The following is a 17,152-nucleotide window of genomic DNA, read 5'->3' on the forward strand; positions in this document are numbered from 1 at the left end:
CCTGCAGACCTGAACTGCCCAGGCCCCTACTCACGTCTCACCATGTTTGAGAGAGCTGGCCCTTCCTCGGAGAAAGAGGACTGGAAGTCTGACCAGGGTGGGTCCCAAAGAGGCCCCAGTGGCCCAGGCACTGGGAATGGGACTGGGACTGGTGGGAGAGAGCCCAAGGCTGGCCTCCATGGCTCATCTACAGTGGCATGGCGGCCACAGGCCTTCAGAGAAGACCTCAGAGATTGGATCCAAGCCTGTTCCTGGCCTACCATGGAGTTATATGTCTGGCGCAGCACCCCTCGAGTGTGTGAGAATGAATAGGAACCCCATACTGTCTTAAGTTGCAGGTATCACATTGTAAAATGAGCATAGTAGCCCCTAACTTTGAGCTGTTGGGCCTGACCCCTTCATGTAAGCTGTGGAGGGTTGACTTTATTCCAGCTGCCAGGCAGTGCCCAGTTCCTGCTCTAGGCCCAGGCAAAGCTTTGTCACCATTCTGTCCCTAGGGTGGAATCAGGTCATCCCTGGGGTTCTCAGCCTCCTGGTCCCTAACACTGAAGTGGCCAACTGGTGTCTTTGACCCTATCCCTGTCAAGGTTGGGACAAGGACCTCACTCTGGAGGTACCATCCCACCTGGCCAAGGCTTGGGCTCCTGAAGCCACAGTGCAAACCCAGGAGCCACATGGAGAGCTACTGGGAGGCTGGAGATGGGCTGCTGTGCCTCATGCTGTTTTGAGAGCTGAGAAGCTGGGGGACAGTTTGGACACCTGGACTTAAGGGTCAGCTGGGTCCCAAATCAAGAGGGCCTATTTGTACTGGAAGAGGTGGTTTATGGCAAGACTCATGTCCAATCCCTGATTCTCCTTCCCAAATAGAGGGAAGAGGCTTACTTGAGGTAACACAGCACTTTCCTAACTCCTGGTACAATGCTCTTAGTTTCCATTGCTCCCAGGAGCCATGGTCAGTTAATTAGGTGGTGCTCACATGGCTCTCCATGTAGCTCCTAAACCCAGGGACTCTGGCACATAAGGTCCTCTGAGCAAGGTTTTTGAGCAGATGTCAGCCACATTAGCCCAGCTGTAGCCCCTGTGTGTATGGACGGATCTGTGTCCCATCTGAAGCCTGGTAGCTATGAGAGCAGGGTTTCCCACAGAAACCCTGATGGCACAGATGAGTGGGTGCCTCTCCGTCTGAGGGAACTGACCCCCAGCCTTTGGCCCTTAGGGGCCTCCTTAGGTATCTGGAAGGACCTTTGGGCATCTTTGGCCTCATAACCAGAAATCAGTATAAGAGCTGCAGCATAAGAGCTGCAAATTCTAGGGACCTCTTTTCTTCCAAAGACACCCCCCCCAACAGTCTTGCAATAAAATGATCAGGAAAGGCCAGTTTTATGGTTCACAAAGTAAAAAGGACAGGGGAGCCCACCTTGGCCTCACTGGGAGCCTGAACTGGGCTGATCCCCTGGCCCCAATCATGCCTAAGGGGGGAGGGTAAGACAGCTCAGAGCAGCCTTGCCCCATGGTAGGCAGGCCTGGCCAGGTTGCCCCCTTCCCAGGGGCTGGGGTCTTCCCAAGAGACTCTGCCTCTCAGAGCAGGGGATGTCACCCTTTTGCCCCTGCTGCACCAGGTGTGCAGGCCTCTGCTGGGGCATGTGGCTAGGGCAATGGAGGAATCAGGTATCCCACCCTACTGAGCCTAGGGAGCAGGTCGTCAGGGCTTGAAGCACTCAGAGATCCCTGTGCTACAGATAAAGACGCTGAGGCTCAGTAGGGCAGGGGCACAGCTGGGGCTTGAGCCCAGGTCTTTTCTTTGGCTCCTGGCCACCAGCCTGTCCTCTGCCACCTGAAGCCCCCTACCCTGCCTTGCTTTCCAGGAACAGTCTGCCTGCCTGGAGAGGCAGCCAAGTCCCTCTGCTGTTCCTGGAAGTCAGTGTGAGGCTGAACTACCCGAGCAAGCAGAGTGAACTGTGCTTGAGCTTCGCTTGCCCTTGGACCTTGCAGCAGGGGGAAGGATCCGGGCCCACCGGGCCTTCCTCCACCTCCCTAACTCTTGAGCTCCTGCTGGCCACTGGGCCTCAACTAGCTGCTTTGCATTTATTAGTTTTAAATCTCACTCAGCTCTACAGGTGGGGTTTGGAATCATCCCCACATTGCAGCTGATACCAGCAGGACTCAGCAGGGAGCAGTCAGGGGTCAGGTTCCACAGCCACACTGGAAGGGAGGATAGAGCTGCCATTGATGCCCATTTGGCTGTCAGAGACACTGAGGCCAGCATAGCTAGGTCCTGAAATGTGCCCTACAGAGCTCAGTGCAGAGGTTATCTGGGCCTGTGGATTCCTGGAGGAGGGGTTGCCAGGACTGTCCCCAGCGTGCTTTCTAGAAGACCTGAAGCAGCCCTGATGGGCCTTCTCCTGCAGCACAGGGTACATGCAACACAGGGGCAGGGCCTCAGTTTCCAGGGAGATGACACTGAGCAGAGGGCCTGTAAAATATGGAGCCTGAATGGTGCATACTGAGCCAAGTGTTTCCGGGGTTCTTTTACTCAACCCTCATGACATCCCGTAAGGCAGAGGCTGTGAACTCTCCCATCTTACAGATGAGGAAACCAAACTGAGAGGCTGAGGACCTTGCTTGTATGCTGGCTGAGCTGGGATTCTGGCACAGGCTGAGTGACCCAGAGCCTGGGGCCTTAGTCATCACACCAGGCATGAGGAGGGGAGGACATAGGACAGGGCTATAACAGGCAGTAGGGACAGTCTGGGCAAAAGCCTGGAGGCCTGCAGACACGTGGCGGGGATGCGTAGGGGCGAGGTAGTGGTGGAGGGTGCCCTTGGCTGAACTCCGAATGCATTTTTGACATCAGGAGCCTAAAAAGGCTTTTGAACTGAGTTACAGGATCAGGTAGGCATTGAGGCTGCCCTCTCTGGCTGCCAGGAAAAAGGGGCTGGGACAAGAGGCTGCAGCTGTCCAGGGTCTGCGGGCGGCTGGGGGCTATAGCAATGGGATCAGGCATTCCAGAACTGAACTGGCTCACGACGATTAACGAGGGGTTGGATGTGGGGTGTGGGGTGGCCAGGACCATGATGGGGTCCAGGACTCTAACTGGGACCTAGGAGGAATGGGGCCACCCTGAGCTGGACACTGGGGTGCTCATGATAGTCAGTGAGCTGGACAGAGTAGGACGCCCTCCGACTATCCCAGAGGCAGTGTCATGGGTGTCTGGAGATCCAAATGTGACCATGTGGAGACACAGTCCAGAGGCAGCCCTTGAGGTGGAGCTGGGAAGACCACCCTCCCAGGCCTGAGTGCTGTCAACAACAGTACCTAGGCATCTACCATGTTAGCTAGTGCCTAGTGTCACACACACTTTGTCATAAATCCCAGCCCTCCTGCTTCAACCCCCCTTTCCCAGCAGCCAGAGAGAACAGCCTCAATCCTACCTGACCCTGTTTGAATTTGGTCCCAGCACATCAACAACGCCTTCCTTGGCCCACTGTACAGATAAAGAGACTGAGGCTTAGCCTGCCCAAGGTCACAAAGCCAGGAAGTGGCCATGATGGGGTTTGAACCCAGTCCTCTGACATGCCAGCCAGGCCTGGAGTGAGCAGGCCACAAAGGCCAACTGTAGCGCGCAGGGCCTTAACTCCCAGAGAGGCCCCCTCGGCCAGCTAGGACGCCCCCAGGGCCAACATGGGCTGCCAGAACAAAGGGGAAAGTGGTGAATCAAACAAAAAGCACCAGATAGACTGAGCTTTCTCCCAGCCAACCCTGGATGCGAAATTTTCACCCTGCACACAGAGGGGCCAGGCCAAGAGCCCTGGTGTGGGGGAGGAGGGGCAGTGAAAGTGGCTGCTACTGACACTTTCACGTACTCCGGATGTGGAGTGGGACTGACAGACAGCCAGACCCTGGTTCCAGACTGACAGGTGAGTGAGGAAGATGAGTTCCCATCTCAGCACAGGGGTATGTGAAACCTGCCATGTCAAGGGAAGCATTTCAGGTCCCTACATCTGGAAGTTTCCAGGAAGAGGCCCTGGATGGATATGTCTTAAAATACCCTCTTGAAGGCACTCCACAGCTCAAGAACTGACTGTAGCTCCCTGCTGTTTCTGCCTGCACTGAAAGCTGTGGTCTCTTTCTCATTCTGTCCAGCCCTCCTGCCCAGCCCCCTAGAGCTGTGGAGCTCATTCTTTCAAACCAAGTTTCATATGCAACTCAAATATGTATTTTTAAAAAGATAAAAGCATCTTGTTGGCATAAATGTATTTGGCAAGTTCAAATTCTTTCTTAACATAAAGTCCATCAAGGCAAACAGCAAGGAACACAAACATTTGAAGTGGGGGCTGGGAGAGAAGTTGCAGTCTTATGTTGGCTTCAGTGTTCAGTTTCTTTCAGTGTTTGATTTTGGTAGCACATGATCAAAAGTGACCCCTGATTCTCACAGGTAAGTGATTTCCAATGGTAGCAGTGTTTCTGAAGCCCCCCTGTAGTCTCTTTGATTGACAGGACAGCAGGAGAAGCTTTATTTCAAGCTCAGCACAAACCCTGTTCCCTGAGCACATGGGGAGGATTCTAATGTGTCATAACTTGGTGCTGCGCCATTTGAATCTGCGTGATTTTTTCTATTGGGATTTTTTTCAATGGTTAAAAATATGAAAGAGAGAAAAGAAGGAAGGAAAGAGAAAAAGAGGAAGGAAGGAAGAAAAAGAAGGAACTCGTGAGGGGTGGGTCATTCGTGGTACCCTGATGCACCCTAGGACTCAGAAGCCTGCTCTAACGACTCCACCCCTGCCCGGCCTGCAGGCTCCCAGCACCTCCTTCCCGCCCAGCAGCTGTTGCAGCCAGCAAATCTGGGCCATGTGCTCCTGACAGGTCCCAGAAGTCTACAGCCTCCACCTGGCTCCAGTGTGGGCACTCCAGGCACTCAGTCCCTGGTCTGGGGCAGGGAAGAAAGCCCCAAGCAGGAGACATGGGCTAGGGCTTCCCCTGGCCCTTGGTGGTGCCTCCAGGAACGGAAAAATTGGGGAGTCCCGTGCCCCTGAAAGCCCGGAGCTTCTCTGGTTCTAGGTACCTCCATTTCTGGGAAGGGCTGTGCTTTAGAAAGAGAAATGAGAAGCAAAACCCTAGGGCCTCTACGCCACCCTCCCTTTCTGTCTTCCTTCCGCTGAGTCACGGCCCAGAGCCCAATACCTCAGCCTCTCTTAGGGCCACCGGGTGGGGTGAAATTCAGGGTCCAGTGAGGACGCAGCAACTGAGATGAGTCCCCTTTTCCTGCCAATATCCTCTGTGAGGGGTCCTGGGAGTGCTGAGGGCTGAGACCATTTCCCCAAGCTTGGAATAGGGGTAACTGAGACCCTCATTTGTCCTGTCTCACTACCCATCTCCAGGCCCATCATTCACCCACAGGCATTTATTGAGCACCAACTGTAAGCTAGACCCAGGGAAGTCGGATGGTTCATGTGATGCTTTGCCCTTGGGGAACTCATGGACTTGAACATGACTCCTCCTGACAGGCCCTGTGGTTGAGTCCTTAGGATTGCTCTGATGAACAGTCAGAGCTGTGGAAGGCGTTAGGCTCTGGGGAAGCCAGGCACATCACACCCCTGCGTGGGCACCCATGGTGCCTGCGTGTGCATCAGCGTGCAATTGGAACACTTGGGTCCCTGTCTATGATCACAGGTGTCCACACGGGGCCTCCTTTGCATAGGGGATCTCCAGGCTGTGGTACCCAGGTCAAGGCTATGACCGTCACCCTGTCTTGGAGGCCCAACCACTGCCTCTGAATCATGGGAGCCCATGGGAGCCCATAGGAGCTCAAGCACTATAACCCCATTTCATGGAAAAGAAGGCTGAAGCCAAGTGGGGCCCATAACTTGCCCAACGTCACACAGCAAGTTAGGGCAGGTCTGGGAGGGGAATGAACCAGACCTGGGCACCTTATCCACATCCCTGACCTTTTTAACTTGGAGCTTGGCACCCCCTAAGGACCACAGTCCAGTGACCTCTGGGAGGTGAAGCCAGTGACTGTCCCAGCACACCCACCTGGGGACCAATCACAAGGTCCTCCCAAGGTTCACCCCCAGGATTTCCCACACACTATACCTTTGCTCGGGCTGTCCTAGCCACCTGGAATTCTAGAACTTCCCTCCGTCTCTGGCCTCCTAGCCTCCCTCTAGCTCTTTTTTTTTTGAGACGGAGTTCCCTGGGCTAGGGTGCTGTGGCGTCAGCCACCTCACAGCAACCTTAAACTCCTGGGCTCAAGCGATTCTCCTGCCTCAGCCTCCAGAGTAGCTGGGATTAAAGGTGTGCACCACCACGCCTGGCTAATTTTTCTATTTTTAGTAGAGACGGGGTCTCCGCTCTTGCTCAGGCTGGTCTCAAACTCCTGAGCACAAGCAATCCTCCCACCTTGGCTTCCCAGAGTGCTAGGATTACAGGTGTGAGCCATTGTGCTCGGCCCTGCCTCTAGTTCTGTTCTCCTCACTCCTATCCACTGTTCAGCTACCCACTAAAGCTAATACTGACTAGTATACTACTAGGCTTAGGGTGGAGGATCTTTGAGGCTAAGGTGGCTGGGCCACACCCAGGCTGGCTCAGCACTTCAGACATTGCCAATCACACTGGGCTGGGGTGGGCCCTGGAGCTAGGAGAGGAAACAGAGCTTCGGCCAGAGTCACCATCTGCCCCCAGCCCTGCTCCTCCTCCAAAGGCTCAGAAGGCCCTGTGCGCCCTCCCAGGGCAGAGGAAGCTGCTGGCTGTCAGAGAAGGCCTGGAGCACTGTGCTCTGGTCGAAGTTTACCATTCCTGCTTTTGTTTATTCCTCCATACCCTGAGCCAGGCCTGTGCCTGTGTTTGGTGGGGTAAAAGCTGGGGCCCAAAATGTAAAGAACTCTGTTTTTGACGACCACAGGGGCTCACACCTGTAATTCCAGCAGCTCAGGAGGCTGAGGTGGGAGGGTGGCTTGAGCCCAGGAGTTCAAGACCAGCCTGAGCAAACATAGCAAGACCCTGTCTCCAAAAAAACAAAATTTTTTTTTAAATCTGTTAGGTGTGGTGGCATACACCTGTAACTACTTGGGAGGCTGAGATAAAAGGATTCCTTGAGCCCAGGAGTTTGAAGCTGCAGTGAACTATGATTGCACCACTGCACTCCAGCCTGGGTGACAGAACGAGACCCCATCTCCTAAAACAAAAAAACAGAAAAAAAATTCATGTTTGTTGGGTGTTGTCCTTTCACCAATGGCCCCAGACCTGAGTTCTCTGTTCATTTGCAGAGCCCTTCCCTTCCACTTGGTCTCAGGAAGGGGCCAGAGAGGCTGCCTTTACCCCCTCAGGCTCTGAGCCCCACCCTGTCTGGATGTCCCCTCACCCCCCACCCCCAGCTGGGAGCTTCAGGCGGAGCGTAGGAACCCCGTCCAGGGCTACAGCCGCTGCTGCTGCCCTTAGCTTTGCGATGTTTCAGGAAATGAACACAGCCCATCCATGCTCTGGGACAGCCAGCTTGTGTTTGGCCCCTAGTGCAGAGGGGCCAGTTTGGGGAAGGACGTCAGGACCTGGCACCTGTGCCCCTAGCTCACCAGCCCCGCAGAAGGTTTAGCGGGTTAAGCGGGGGCAGGAGGGTAAAACTTAACCAAGAGGAAGGTGGCTTTCAGTTCCCCACATCACATTTCCTCTTGCTCTGGCTGTACCAGACCCGTGCCCCTCATGAACAGTTAGCTTTCCTGCTGATTTAGTCTCAGACTTTATACAGTTTTTGTCACTTATTATACTGAGAGATAGCCTAACTGGTTTTTGCTGGTGCCTGGGCAAGCTGTTAATTTACATGGGTTTATCTTATAACTGGTCATCTCTTGGTTTCTCTTATAAGATTTGCTGTTCATGGCTTCTCTTGGATTTTTCTACATTGATGTTTTACTGCTGAAAATAATGACAAACTTATTTTTTTCCTTTCTAATGCTTATAGCTCATATTTAGTTTCCTTGTTTCATAGTTTGGCTAAGATCTTTAATATAATATTGAAAAACAGTAATGACTACAACATTTGTGTCTTGTTGCTTAAGTACACAGGATGCCTCTGGTACCTCCCTGTCAAGCGCACTTGCACTTGATGTTGGCTAGATAGTCTTTTCCAGCTAAAGATGGCTCAGTCTAGTCCCACCTGACTCAGAATTTTGTTTATTTTAGAAGCTTATTTGCATCTCTCATTCATGCAACAAACGGTCAGTGAGCTGATTGCCAGGCCTACACTTGGTACTGGAGTATGAAAGAAAAATTGACATAGTCCCTGTCCATAATGAGCTCACGGCCTTGTGGAGGAGAGAGGCTAGGAAGCAGGCCCTAATCTTCGGGCCATGGGGCATGGATTCAGTATTTGCTGCACACCGTGCCAGGCACTGGAGGTGGGCACTGTTCAGACAAGGCCCTGCTCATAGGGAGCTCACAGTCTGTGGGGTGCAAGCAGCTCACATCCTCTTGCACTCAAGTTCCCACACGGTAGTTGCAACTCTCAGCTAAGGCTTTCTCTGCTGCAGAGGCCAGGAGGGTGAGTAACCAAAAGTGCTGGGGAGATAACTCCCCCAGAGTAGTCCTAAGCCAGTGAAGGGGGGAGTTGGTAGATTCATGCCCCAGCTTCCTCACCCTTGGGTGGGACAATCCTGAGGTGTGTTCTATACCGTCTTGCAACAGAGGACTGAGCCTCAGTTGCCTACAGAGGGAGCACACTCATTAACACACCTGCTTTGGCTTCCATTCCTTCCTTGTTTCACTTCCTTTCTCCTTATGTCAAGAATTGTGAAGGCTAAGATTTTATCCAGCTTGCAAGCTGAGATTTTATCTGACTTTATCTGAGTTAGCCTACCATATTCTCAAGAATGCTAGCAGAAGGTATAAGACTCTTGATTCAGAAAGAAAAAACAGAGTATTGTTCACAGTAACAGCAGTAGACAGAGTTATAAGCATTTTCTTGCACCACTTCCCTGACCTCCAGTTCTTACAGGGTGATGCAGTGAAGGCCAGTGACATGTGCATATGCAGCAGGTTGTATTAGAAGAGAGAAATCCTGAGTTTAGGGGACCTGAATCTTTTATAGTAGGCTACAACCAAACCTGCCCAGGAGGGAGATATTATCTTTACTGTACTGGACAAATCTGCCTTTTGCCCTGGAGGGAGACACTAGTTCTGTCTTCTAAGTCTATCCACTACAATGATCACCGTTGTAAAGATTGTTTGGAACCAGGCCAGTCAGTGCCTCTCCTGGCAAGTGTGCAGACATAGGCGAGAACCGTGGAGAATTGTCTCCCAACACCCTGCTGGTGCTTCCTGGCATCGCCTCCCAAATAGGCTATCTGCATTTGGACCCTTGTCTGAGAGTCTGTTTCTGGGGGAAATTCCTCAAGATAAGGAGGCAACACTAAATGGGCCTTGATGGCTTTCTGGGGCAACCCTCCTTCCTGTAGACGTGTCCTGCAAATAATGCAAGACAGCCACAGGAAGAGGTTTCCTTCCCCAGAGTTGGTACTGCTGTGGCTCTAGAGGAGGTGCTCTAAAGGACCTTTAGGGTTTCATTTTTAGTGTTTAAATATTTGGCACATCTAGAATTTTTTTTTATTTCAAGATATTATGGGGGTATAAATGTTTTTGTTACATGGATACACTGTGTGATGCTAAAATCAGTGCCCGCTACCAGGACAGTGTTCATTGTACCCAGTAGGTAAGTTTTTATCTCTCCCCCTCACCATCCTCCCCACCTTCATAGTTTCCAAAGTCCTTTATGTCTTTTGGTGTACATCTAGAATTTATGGTGGTGGCAGGTGGTCAGGTAGACATTGGGCTTTTTTTTTTTTTTAATTGTTCCAACACCATTCATTGGAAATTGTGCTTGGTCTGTTACCACTCTCTTCTAATCTGGCTGGGGCCTATTATTTAGAGTGTATACAAACATACACGCAACCAATTTCCAGTAAATTTACTAAAGAACACATGTGTGTCACCATCACTGGGGATTTGACACTCAGTGCCGGCACAGTTCGAGACAAACCCAGACGCCCACTCTCGCGATAACATCGGGGGTTGGGGGAGGTGCCTACTGAAATGCGAGCCGGTTGTTCTGCTAACTGCTGAGCGGGGATCGACTTCAGCCTTCAGCCTGCATGGCGAATTTGACTGTGAATTGGGAAGATTTCTTTCTTTCAAAACATTTAACAACATTTAATAAAAATTTCAAAACATTCAGTAAGATTTTAGTTTTAAATGTGTTTAATTTCAAGTTTAACATTAGTTTATTATAGGCTAAAATCAGTCTATTTTGCCTCTTAATTTTACTAGAATAATTTAGATTATTTTAAAAATAACTTTTTGGATATTTAAGGTGTTCTAAATTTTTTGATATATTTCATTTAATGTAACATGGGTTTTGTGCTCTTTGAATATAATATTTTATTTTAATCTTTTAAATCATTACTAACCAAAAGAATAGTAATGATGTGAAAGTCTTGACATAACATAGTCAATTTTTTCACCGGAGTAAAAGCAAAAACGACAATTGGTGTTACAGAGTAAATGCAGAATACCCTTGAATTACTGTCTCTATCCTCTTATTTAAACCTCAAGCCCATCACTGAACACCTCAACATGAGCAGTAATCACTAAGTTCAATCATTTTTTATATCTGCTGCCTTTCACACATATAAAAACCATAGATTTACAGATGTTTTTATTGCTGTGAAAGTTTATTTGTTGAGTAGGAGGATAGAACATATTTTATTGGCAGTTTGTAGCTTGATTTATGATTTTTAAATATTTAGATTCTGGATTGTGGGGCTCCTTTTGTCCTTTTGCTCAGAGCTCTGCAAACATCAGGGCCTGTGAGAAGGGAAAGCAGACGTGTTCACAGGTACTTCTTGCTACAGTAGGAGCAATAGCACTCCCCGGGCTCATGTCTACATGGGCTCAAGGTGAAGGGGGAGCTGGAGGGGTGAGGTGGGACCCAGAGAGGAGACCCCAAGGAGAAACAAAATGCACCAAGTCTGCACATTTATTCTACACGACGATGCTATAAGGTGAGTGATAACATTGTCCCCACCACAGAGGAGGAAACCAAGGCTCAGAGAGGGTTCATGGCTTGCTCAGGTCATGACACTGGTTACCTAGCTCTGGAACCACCTGTAGCAGGGCACAGGTGTCCCCTGCAAAGCCAGTAGATGCCACCCAGCAGCTCCTTCCACTCAGATTTGGTGGGCCACAGGTCAGCTTCTCCCACGGCAGGCTCTTCTAGCCAAGGCCAGCCTGGCCTGGGTGCAGACACCAGGGCCTCTAAGTGGCAGAGAATGAAGCATTTCCATCCACTGCCAGCTGTCCTCATAGCCCTAGGGAACTGGCCACTCCTAAGTGCACAGTGATAAACTGTGTCCCTGGACTGCCCCCCCCGACTCTCCTTCAGGGGTCCAAGGACCTCTCTGCCATGGCCCTACCTCACAGCTACCACCTGCACACTGGGTTCCAACCCTTCCTAACCCCAGGACTAGCCCGTGGAGGATGGGCTGCCAGCCCCCTTCTCTGTGACATGGGGGGCAGGGGGGCAGGCTTGGTTCTGTGCTTGGTGAGGGCCAAGGAGTGACCTGAAGGTGTGAGTGGAGACGCAAGTCCCTGCCCACACCTCTGTCCAACCTTGGTCAGGGGAGGGTCTCCATTCTGAAGGCAAACAGGTCCTGAGTGATTCCTAGGCTGCACTAGAGCTTCTCCAGCAGACAGGAAAGCCTTGCTTCCCCTCCATGACGACCCTGACCTGCTCCCTCAGTCCCTTCAGCCAGACTTCAAGGCCTCTGCTCCGAAGGTGCTGCCCCTGGGATCCTCTGATAGGAACACACATGGCCACTCCCTAAACTGTGGCCAGACCCCAACCGAGTTCCAGGCCCTGGCCACACCCTCCACAGCCTTCCTGGGAGCCCCTAGAAGCCTGGCCTGGGCTCAGTGCCCAGCTACCTGCAGCCTCTTCTCTCCATTCTCCAGGTGGGAAAACCAAAGGTCCAACAGGCCGGATGCATGCTCAGGGCCCACAGCTGGGTGGTGACGCCAGGACTACCCTGGGTGGCTTGATGCTGAAGCTGGGGCCTCTGTTCCCTGCTGTGGGGCAGGGATCTGAGGGGAAGGACAAGGTTGGCCTGAAGGAGTGACTGGAGCCAGAGGCTGCCTGCCCCCAGCAAGGGGCTCAGTGAGAAGGGCCTGGCACCGCTGACCCCACCATGTTTTCCCTCCTGCTCTTCCTTGGCCCTCACAGCCCTGACTGCTCATCAGCCTGGTAGTTAACTCACGTGTGTCCTGCCTGCTTTTGCCTGTGTGCCACACCCACACACTGCCCCGCAGGTACGCATGCCCCCTTTTATCCCTACCAACGCCCATTTCTGGTTGCCCACTCTCTGCCCCAGGCTGCACACTGGGCACTGCAGAGGTGGTACCAGGCCAGGGCCTGCACTGGCAGAGCCCTTAGAATGACCCAGCAGAACCAGCACTGGGATGGCAGGGTTTAAGGAGGTGCTTGCAGTCAGGGAAGGCTTCCTGGAGGTGGGGACCCAAGCTGAGGTCCTTTTTCCCCTGCCCCCATCCAGGTCACTGGCTGTCCTCTGAGCCTCTCTCCCTGGAATGGCCAACAGGTTCTAAGAAGTGTCCCCTCGCTTTGCAGGGCTAGTTCCAAGAACTGGAGCTCCTGGCAGCATTTGGTCAGGATCCTTTCCTAGAACTGAGGGCCCTGCTCTGCCTAGGCTGCTGGGGTCTCAAAGGGCAGCCAGCGGGGGTAGTGAGGGGTGGCTGGGAAGTGCTCCTGTAGGGACACTCCGAGGACCAGACACTGGGTGGTGAGCCCAGGCTGTCAGCCAGAAGGGAGTGGCCACACTGGGGTGGGAGATAGGAGGTCGGTGAGGTGAAGGTGCTTTGACTCCCAGTTGGCAACTGGGGGCAGGCCCATGAGTTCTCCCTGAACAGAAAGGAGGCTCACTCCTGCCAGCTTGCTGCACTCCACCCTCTCCTTCCCCCACTAGCCTGGCATGGGGGTCCCAGCCCATAGAAAATCTGCACAGGTCTTTCCCTGGCCATAGAGCAGGTTATCAACAGAACTTCTGGAGGGACTGGCTGGGGGAACAGGACTGGCAGGTTCTGACCAGGGGAGGGAGAGGGAAGGACATGACACCTGTGTTATAACTCTTGCTATAATTTCACCTTGCCTGGTTAGAACCGAGTAAATCTCTCCCCACCCCCAACCTCCACAAGTTTCATCTGGTGAGTGGAGGGCAGGGTGTGACAGGCCCTGATAAGCGTCAAGGACAGGGCCCAACTTCCCTCAAGGTCACTGGGCCTCCCCCTCTGGGGTGTGTCCTCTACCCCAACCACCTCTGAGCTGGCACCAGGCCTGCCCAGCGCCTGGGACCTGCCAGATCACGTTGAGCAACCAGTTCCTGAGAAGCGTTGAAGGCTGTTTGGTTTAAAATTAACTCCCCCGCTCCCCCTCCCGCCCGCGCCTCCTCTGAGTTCTTGGAAGAGGCGCTCTGCTCTTCCTGGGAAGAGGCCTCCAGCTGCAGCTGCTGCGATTCTGGCGAAAACACCTCACCAGGCTGGGGGCGGGGGTGCCCACGCCAGGCCTTGTCAGCCCTCCCCGAGGCCCGGGGATTCTTCTGGAACCCGGCCCCCCCAGGCTACCCACTGAGACCTAGAAGAGAAAGGGGTGATTGTCGAGGGGTTGGGAGGGGGTGCTGCTGCCTCCGAAGCCCACAGCCCCCACCCAGGTGCCCACTGGCTCTGGGAAAAGAGGTAAAGGGCCGCAGAGACCCACCCTGGGCACCTCTGCGGGAGGAGAATGAATGGACACCACAGACAGCAAACCCAGGACCTCGGCCTACTTGGGGCCACATGTGGCTCAGAGACACGGAACGACCTGCCCAGAGTCTCCCAGCTTTGCCTGCCCACCGGATGCCAGGCTGGTGGGGCCCTGGAGCACAGCTTGGCAGGCACTCACGAGCCAGTCTCACCCGTACCCCTCCCACTGCCCTTGGAACCCATCTCCTTCTGATAAGCCTTCATTTTCCCGTGTCTCCTTGGGATCCATGTCTCTGGGCTTTGGGGGAAAAGTTTCCTAAGAACCTACTCTCCCAACAGCTCCTCCTCCCACGGCCATCCCCTTGAAGGAGCTGAGAAAAACAAAGGAATGTTGGCCAAGTGGAAAGGTCAACACACACGCACATACTCACGCACGCAAACGCACGCACAGAGTGATGTCGCTCAGAGGTGGGGCTGGTGGGGTGGGGAGCAGTAGAGGGTCCCCTGGGAGGAGGCCAAGAGGCACTTTTTTTTTTTTGAGACGGAGTCTCACTCTGTTGCCCCAGGCTAGAGTGCCATGGTATCAGCCTAGCTCACAGCAACCTCAAACTCCTGGGCTCAGGTGATCCTCCTGCCTCAGCCTCCCGAGTAGCTGGGACTACAGGCGTGCACCACCATACCCAGCTAATTTGTTTTATATATTTTTAGTTGGCCAATTAATTTCTTTCCATTTTTAGTAGAGACAGGGTCTCACTCTTGCTCAGGCTGGTTTCGAACTCCTGACCTTGAGCAATCTGCCCGCCTTGGCCTCCCAGACTGCTAGGATTACAGGCGTGAGCCACTGAGTCTGGCCCCAAGGGGCACTTTTAAGAACAAAACTTTGGCCCAACCCAGACTAGGAGTGCAATCCTCACCCTGGTGGAGGAGCCCAGTCCTAGTGACAGGAAGGGCCCAGGCTGGCTCACTGGTGCTGGGTATGGGGAGAGTCCCTACAGCCACCTCTGCCCCAGGAAGCATTTGCTGGCTACTGCTCCTCCTCCAGCCACACCGTCAGGGCATCCGGGTGCCCGCGTACGTATCTCACTAGCAGGAATGGTGTGGGTGGAACAGTCCTGGAGGATTGCCTGGGAGAGTCCTGGCAGTCCAGAGTTCCTCAGTCCTCTGAGGCTACCTCCTGCACTCAGCCCTGCCTGCTTCAATGGGCCTGGGGCACGGAAGTAACTATCTCCCCACTGAGCAGAGGGCTTAAGCCACAACAAAGGCTCCCCCTGTCCTGGGCCTGCTGCATCTCCTCCTGCTCAAAGATGAGTACCAGCTTCTGCTCACTTGGCATGCCCTAAAAGCCAGGCCTGGCCACTCTCCGACCAGCCTGTAGTCTGCATTCTGGCCAGAATGAAACCTCCAGAGACCTCTCTATCCCGAGTCTCAGACGTGGGAGCCACAGCCTGCTGTCCCAGAGTGACCCTTGGAGTGACCCTCTGTGTGGCATTTGAGCCAGGAAGGCTAAGGAGGACACATTCACTATGAGAGGCTGTTGAATTTCTGGCAAACCTTGAACCTGCCTTATATTAAAACTTTTCTAACAGGTTGGTGTCAAAGGGCTGTCCAGGCCTGTGTGGGCTCCACTTCTCCTGGAGGAAGAGAGCCTTTGCGAGGTCCCCAGAGGGCCAGGATGTACCCTGCACAGATCCCGAATCTTCCTGCCTTCTTGGTCAGGCCTTATCTCAGACTCTAGGCCCCTCGCCCCTCCACTTCCCATGGGCAGCCGTGCAGCAGCGTGGGACAGTCCCATCTGCATGGAGCTGGCCCAGCCATGGCCCCCAGCCCCACTCAGACATGTGGCCAGCCAGCCTTGGCCAGGAATAATTTGCTCAGTTGGCCAGCCTAGGTGCAGGGGGCTAACGAGATGCATGCACTGGCGTCAGTGATGTGGCTGGAGGGGCGGTGGTATCCAGCAAATTCTCCCCAGGGGCACAGTCCTGATACAGGGGAGGTGGGTCACTCGGTGATTATGAGTGAAGCACACTAGTAAGATGCTGGCCAGTTAAACCTTACTGACAAGAAATGCTTGGTGGCTATTTAGCAGCATCTCTGTCCCAAAGTCATTCCAGAGGGAGACTTGTAAGTCCAGGAAGGGAAATTACACAGGCTCAATCTCCAAAGCCGCCGCCCACCTGGAGGTGGAATCCTCTAGGGCCCAGCCCTTAGGCTCCTCCTCCAGAAAGCTCTCCTGAATCTCCCCCACTTCTGCATGTCCTCTGAATCTATGGGTGCTGAGACTTAGGCAAGCCAGCCCTGGAGGCAGAGCAGAGCAGTGGTTACACAGACCAGGTCTGAACCCTGGCTCTGACTCTCACGAGTGGTGTGACCCTAAGCAAGCCACTACCCCTCTTTGAACCTTACCTCTTCACAATACATAGGGACAACCTCTGCTGGTGTGCAGCGTAGCAGTGAGAACTCATGGGGCATGAACCCCACCCAGGGTCACAAAGTTGCTGCCCTCGCCTTCTCTTGCCCCTCCCCACACCCCACCGAGGTCCCTAACTCTCCGCCTTTTTTCTTGCCTCCTGTCTCCAGGCCCTCATGGCCGTCCCCACCCAGCTTACAAGGGCGTCGCTTAGAAACACACGTCACATCCCGGCACTACCCTGCTAAACTCTGAAGCGGTGTCCCACCACACTAGAATAAAATCCACGTGCCCCTCTGCCCTTCCCACCCCCCCACCTCCACCCCCGTAGCCTCTCCAGGTTTGTTCCTGCCTCAGGGCCATTGCACTGGTGGCTCCTTTCATCTGGGACATCCCTTCCCCAAGTCATCTGCATGGTTAGCTCCTCCTTTTTGTTTGGGTTTCCAGATTCAGTGCCACCCTGCCCCAGAGCTTTCCCTGACCCTGTCAGCTGCAGGGTGTCCCCACACCCAAAGTGTCCTCTGTTTTCCCTGCTTTGCTTTTTTTACACTCTCAGATCTTTCCTGTGTGCCCCTTTGTTCACTTGTTTATTATCTGTCTCCCACTAGCCCATGAGCCCCATGAGGATGGGGACCATGTCTGCTCTGTTCTCTACTGCATCCCCAGGGCCTAGATGGAGTCTGGCCCAGTTGGTGCCCAAGGAGCATGCGTGCTGGTGAAGGCCTTCATCGGTAAAGGGTCACCTCAGTTATTGTATGTATTGTTTGTGCAGGGTCCAACATACCCACCAGATGGCTTGTCCCTTTCTCCTGGCTCGTGTCAGCAGGGTGCGCCCCTTTTACTACCCAGGACCACCCCGGGGTGATTGTGCTGACCAGAGGGTTTTCAGCATGTTAGGCTGGATCTCTGTCTTGGGTCTGGGGCCCAGTGACATGCCTTCCACCGTCCTGT

Source organism: Microcebus murinus, chromosome 1 (assembly GCF_040939455.1).
Source record: "Microcebus murinus isolate Inina chromosome 1, M.murinus_Inina_mat1.0, whole genome shotgun sequence".
Classification (NCBI taxonomy): domain Eukaryota; kingdom Metazoa; phylum Chordata; class Mammalia; order Primates; family Cheirogaleidae; genus Microcebus; species Microcebus murinus.